This window comes from Sebastes umbrosus, chromosome 9, assembly GCF_015220745.1.
Source record: "Sebastes umbrosus isolate fSebUmb1 chromosome 9, fSebUmb1.pri, whole genome shotgun sequence".
Classification (NCBI taxonomy): Eukaryota; Metazoa; Chordata; class Actinopteri; order Perciformes; family Sebastidae; genus Sebastes; species Sebastes umbrosus.
The window spans coordinates 479,423-486,227 of NC_051277.1; the positions used below are offsets into that span (position 1 = coordinate 479,423).

Consider the following 6,805-nt stretch of genomic DNA (forward strand, 5'->3'; position numbering starts at 1 on the left):
CTGAGAACTCCGACACGCCGACGAGGGGAGGAGGCCGTCCTGAAAAATCAAGCAGAAAACAGCTTCCTCATTACGGAGCAGAAACGTTTCCTACTTGAACGCACAAACACACACGCACACACACACACACACACACACCACACACACACACACAAACACACGCACGCACGCACACACCACACACACACACACACACACGCCCACACGCACACACGCACACCACACACACACACACCACACACACAAACCACTCGGCAGCCTGCTGTGATGTGCAGGGGCTCAAAAATAGTCCCTTCGGCAGGAAAAAACACAACTGCTATTTATACAGACTCACCGTAAGTGAGAAATAAGCAATTAAAATATCTGGGTCAGAGCTTTGTGAGATAGTGCTTACACTAAGACACTAAGACACAGCACAACCATTCATCATGGAGGAGAGGAAGAGGAAGATGAAGAGGCAGAGGAGGAAGCAGACACACGTCTCCGGCTCTTTTCTACATCTGAATCACAACAATCAGCTGTAGGAGGTGAGTGAGTGAGTGTGTGTGTGTGTTGTGTGTGTGTGTGTTGTGTGTGTGTGTGTGTTTTGTGTGTGTGTGTGTGCGTGCGTGCGTGCGCGCGCGCGCGCGCGCATGTGTGTGTGTGTTGTAGCTCTGTCTCAAGGAGTAATGATTCGGGCTCTGTTGCAGGTGAAGTGATGTATTGGCCAGATCAGGCTTTGGGCGGGCTTCTGTGTGAGGTAGGCAGGCAGGTGAACTCCCACTGAGACAACACGTTCTCATCCCAACTCCTCACAGACCGCTGCTTGGCATCACTTTAGGATCAGCATCAAACCACTATAGTTAGGTTTAGGAACGTTGTGAACACGGGACCGAACAGCGGTCTCCTGGATAAAAGCCCTGTGTTTGTTGGACTCATCCACTTCCCTCTCGCCCGCCCGGTGTGTCTCTTTCTGCTCTTAAGCTACTTCACCACCAGTCGCTCCCGGAGCACTATCTCTGAGCTTCTACCGTTGCCGTGGATGGGTTTACGTTATAGTTAATGGAACGCCTGCTGCATCTCATACCGGGCTAAAGGGTGCTGTGTGGAGCGGTACAGAACGCCGATGGCCGTGATAACGCTGATGGCCGTCGATGGCGGTGATAACGCCGATGGCCGTGACAAACGCCGATGGCCGTGACAACGCCGATGGCCGTTGACGGCCGTTGCCGGTCCGTGACGACGCCTGTGTATTTGACGCTCTGGGAGTGAGAGCGGGCTGGTCTTACTGTGCTATACGAGAACGTTTAAATGTGTTTATGTGTTACTAGTTTCTTACTGTGTGTTTACCGATCTACGCTGACATGTTGTCCGGGCCGTCATGGTTAAATAAAGTAGAAATAAAACTTCCTTTTGGGAGGCGCTTTAAAACACACCTCATTGAAGTGGACCACATCCCCAACACAGCCAGGTGAACACCTCCACCTGTTTTGTTTACCTGCAGACAGCAAAGAATGTCACAGCCTCACTAAAGTTAATATTGTAGACAAATACTAAGAGTTAACGGAGCGGGTCAAGGTTTTTATTACCCTCACTCACCCGACCCATCATGAGAGCCGATCCAAACCGCCCTAAAATATGCCACAATCAACCACTCGTATTACACGCAGTGTTTCCTCTAGTTATTAATAACTATTTTCTAAGCTTGTGGGTCGATCCGCGCTTCACTGCTGCTCACATCTACACTTTATAGCGATCCAAAGAGGTCTGATGTTGTGCTCAGTGACGGCTGTTTCCTGGTTGGAAGACAAACCAATCAGAGCTTCGTAGGCGGGATTAAGAATCAGGATGTCAGCGTCAGAGACAGACAAATGGACCTAAGTTAAACGTGTGGATGACATCAACACATCTGTACAGTCTACGTCAACTTTCAGAAATACTCTTTTATCGACATATATCTTGGATCAACCTGGACTTGAATACTAGAATAAACTACTAGAATAAACACTGGAATAAACTACTAGAATAAACTACTAGAATAAACTACTGGAATACACTACTGGAATAAAACTACTAGAATAAACTACTAGAATAAACTACCGGAATAAACTACTAGAATAAACTACTAGAATAAACTACTAGAATACACTACTAGAATAAACTACTGGAATAAACTACTAGAATAAACTACTGGAATACACTACTGGAATAAACTACTAGAATAAACTACTAGAATAACTACTGGAATAAACTACTAGAATAAACTACTAGAATAAACTACCGGAATAAACTACTAGAATAAACTACTAGAATAAACTACTGGAATAAACTACTAGAATAACTACTGGAATAAACTACTAGAATAAACTACTAGAATAACTACTAGAATAAACTACTGGAATAAACTACTGGAATAGATTACTGGAATAAACCTGATGTCAGACTGAATAATCAGAATGTGGTGTGATCTCACACACGTTTGTCATTCCATTGTGGACAGTCGGGTGAATAACTCTTCATACATTTAATAGTGTTGGACAGAGAGCACTTTAGAAGTGAGCTTCTTCTGAGGATCAGAGCATCTTTTAACCCCCAGCAGCTCTCTTCTTGCTGTCAGCGTGGACGTTAACTGGACCCGCAGGCTGCTGTTTGGTCGGCCTGAGTTTCACTCACTTTGCGTTAGAAGCGAGTGTTCCTGACAGCCGTGTGAGAGCCACAGTGGATTAGGTTACAATAAACAGAGGATCAGAAATGGATCCATCTTCATACAGCCGATACAGATCCATTAAAAAACACCTCAGTCGGTCCTGATCCTGATCCCGCGGATTGCTTTGGGACATCCCAGTCTGCTGGTTTACTGATGGAAAAGATACAACAGCTTCACTAACAAGACAGAGGCCTGGTAGAATCCAATAGAAATCATGTGCAGCGAGGAGGGGCCACGTTTCAGTCAGCTGCTGGAGACGGAGACGGAAAATAAAGACTCACACACAGTCAGTGGTCTCTGATCAGGGTCTCTGATCAGGGTCTCTGATCAGGGTCTCTGACGGTCAGGGTCTCTGATCAGGGTCTCTGATCAGGGTCTCTGATCAGGGTCTCTGACGGTCAGGGTCTCTGATCAGGGTCTCTGACGGTCAGGTCTCTGACGGTCAGGGTCTCTGGTCAGGGTCTCTGACGGTCAGGGTCTCTGGTCAGGGTCTCTGATCAGGGTCTCTGACGGTCAGGGTCTCTGACGGTCAGGGTCTCTGGTCAGGTCTCTGATCAGGGTCTCTGACGGTCAGGGTCTCTGATCAGGGTCCTGACGGTCAGGGTCTCTGATCAGGGTCTCTGTCAGGGTCTCTGATCAGGGTCTCTGATCGTCAGGGTCACAGTATGAATGTTGATTTGTACAGTGAGATTTGATTGATTGATTGATTGATTGATTGATTGATTGATTGATTGATTGATTGATTGACGTTAGGATGTAAAGACAATTTCAAGAAATAGAACAAAAAATGGTTTTGAAGAACTCTACCAGCCCTAGCTTTGAAATGATAGTCAGAGAACCCTCACTGTCCTGTCGTTACGTTGGAGGAATACCTGTCCACCGGCCTCTTACCTGAACCTCTGCAGCCCTATAGGTGCTGGAAGGTGTGGTTCTCCTAGACAGACCGACCCAAGATAACTGAAGAATAGCTCCACAACTAGCAGGTCTATCTGCTTGATCTGGTCTCTATGGATAGGTAAGACCTCAGAGGATTCATCCCCATGTCAGTAACACTGTGATTGTTACTATGCCTGAGTAAACTGGGATGAACCAAAGGAAACTGTTTAAAATGTTCTCTAGATCAGACAGTGGATAACACCATTATATAAATGATGCCGTGCACAGAGACGCCTCTGAATTCATTCAGCAACTCCTCGACTACAACTGAGCCAAAGCAGATAGAAATAACACAAAGCACATAGATTCTATAAAGGTTTTAGTCAGGATAGGACCAGGAGGACTCTCCATCTGGACCACTTGGATACCCAAAGTGTGCCAAATGGGTTTTCTACCTCTTGAAAGGGACTCTGGCTCTAAAACACTCCTGATATCCCTACAGGAGGCTACGGCACAATGGAGCCTTCAGCCATGACATTCACCCTGTGCATCATCACATTCTACCATTGTGCATCCTCACATTCTACCATTGTGCATCATCACATTCTACCATTGTGCATCAGCACATTCTACCATTGTGCATCCTCACATTCTACCATTGTGCATCATCACATTCTACCATTGTGCATCAGCACATTCTACCATTGTGCATCAGCACATTCTACCATTGTGCATCATCACATTCTACCTTGTGCATCATAACATTCTACCAAGGTGCATCATCACATTCTACCATTGTGCATCATAACATTCTACCAAGGTGCACAGTATAAAATCAATAAAACACAACTATTAAATTGTGTAATTTTGACTCCAAATGGAGCAGTTTTATTATAATAATGAAATATGATCAAGTAAACTTAGATAATAACATATGATCAATAACAATGTATATGATAACAAAAAAGAAACCAAAATCAAGTATGTACATTCAATATAAAATTATAAAGTAAAATACAATTTCTGGTGCGTTGATTTTGTGACTAAAATATTCAAATCATTGTCAAACAAACCTTGTTTGGACAAAAAGAGTTGTTTTAGTGCGTTTAAGGCCTCGTCTTTTAGAAAGTAGTCAGAAAAAGACCACCACACATTTGATGGAGTTTTTAAAGACAGTGTTTTAACACACAGCTCAGCTGAACCGGTACCGGGTCCGGCACCGGGTCCGGCACCGGTCCGGCACCGGGTCTGGCTGTAAAAGAGGTTAAAACGGTCATTCTGAGCACACAACTCCTGAGCCGAAGGTGGTTGTAGGTGAACCTAAAGACTCATCCATGAGTCGGTTCACTAGTGGCGGGCGAACGACACGAACCAGGTACTTAATAAATGGTTCTTATCACATCCTCAGCACCTGAAGCCACCCGCTTACTGTTTTCAGGAAGACGACTGACCGACCGAACGACTGACACGTCCCGACCGCCGATCGACCGACCGAGGCCGACCGACCACCGACCGACCGACGTATTGGTGTCTTTCTGCATCTTTCACACAAGCAGTCTGCACACTTTACTTTTGGCTCTTTTTGCCTTCAACTCTTGCATACTTTTCTCTTTCTCCTTTTTTTCTACCTTCAATTAGGCTTTGTTAATTGTGTTTTTTTTTACCACGCATTGCTTGTTTTTTCATCTATAGATATTAAATATTTTCCAACCCATTGTTGAGTTGTTGTTTTTTTTTAACAAGCTGACACTCGGAGCTTTCCAGTCAGAGAGAAACAGATGCCAGCCTCCCACAGCTGAGATCTGGTAACAGACCAACCTGACACACCGACAAAACTTCTCATTAACAATGCACTTCATCAGCCACCCACGACTAATGTGAAATATTTCACAACTGTGATGAAGGGGTTGGGCGAAAAACAGTGAGTCAAGGGTGAGCCAACCAAACAGTAGAAACACAAATAGAAACCTCCACTGGAAGTTTAACACGGGCTTCACTGCAAACACTTTAAGGTGTAATGTGCACGTACGCTTCTATTGGAACACAAAGAGTCAAAGGTCACATACAAACATTCCTGAGTGGTGGAAGGTTTGTTTTCTAAACTGAGAACACACTTTTGTGTTTATTTGGAGCACATTGTGGAATAGTTCTTATCTAGAAGACAAGCTGTGGCTGCCTTTTCACCTTAATGCTTTAACAGTTCAAATCAAGCCCTTTGTCACTGTGGTAGTCATGCAGATGGTTTGGTGTAATTCACTGAGATCTCTGCACTCAGACTTCAGTCAATAAATCAACCAAAGAATGTGAAGATTTGGTTAGTTTGGCGAAAACTGTTGAAAGTTGACGGTTGTTTCTGCGATTTCCACGTGTCATTTGTAAACGCATCCGTGTATAAATGCTACGGTGAGAGTTAGTGCGTATAAAAAACGTAATAAGAAGCGAGAGAGATGACTTGATTAGTGGATGGGGTCCAACAAACACAGGACTTTTTAACCCGGAGACCCGTGTTCCAGACTGGTGTTGTTCTGTCTGTGTTTTTTATTGACGTTTTCCGTAGTTGTTTCCGTACGTATTTACTTAGTTTACGTACTTATCTTAAGCTCAACCATGATGTTTTCCCTTACCTTAACTAAGTGGTTTTGTTGCCTGAACTAAACTGTCGACATTTGCATGGCGTACAAATTACACGCAAAACATGCTAAATGCGTCGTCATGACGCGCTGAATGTCCGTGTGATGTCGTGGTATTTATACGCCGTCCTGAGACCGGCTTCTACACATCAAACATTGGGAAGCCACTGCAGAGTGCTGAGAAGCAGCTGATCCGTCAAGGCGATGCAGAAGTTGTAAAATGTTTATCTTAATCTAAAGATAAACCCTCCATGTGAACACAGTCTTTGTTAGCTGTTAGCAGAGTACTGAGTTCATACACATTCATTCATTGCATCTTAATCTTCATTTTCAGTTTGTCATTTGTTTTGAGGAACAGAAAATGATGACAATTTTGGCCAGAATTTGGTGACAGATGGAGGTGTCACCATTTAGCCAAGAAGGAAAATGAAAGAGATAAAACAGATTAAGAATGAAGGAGTTTCCAACTGTTGTTATAAAACTGAAGTCATCATTCAAGTGTTTCTGAAACAATAAATCATTGAGATCTGTAACTTTCCACCTGTTTTTCTTTTGTTTCTCTGAATGAATAAACATGTTGCATCAACATTTTGATCAGAAGCTACTGGCGGCC

The 6,805-nt window shown here is 44.0% G+C and overlaps 1 long non-coding RNA gene across 1 annotated transcript; it reads right to left on the reverse strand.

Annotated features, from left to right (window-relative positions):
• Positions 1-2,397: 2,397 nt before the first annotated feature.
• LOC119494573 lies at positions 2,398-4,473 on the reverse strand. Its single transcript, XR_005208241.1, has 2 exons — positions 3,578-4,473; positions 2,398-2,936 (listed from the first exon to the last, which is right to left on the reverse strand). It is a non-coding gene; the product is annotated as an uncharacterized LOC119494573 (long non-coding RNA).
• Positions 4,474-6,805: the final 2,332 nt, after the last annotated feature.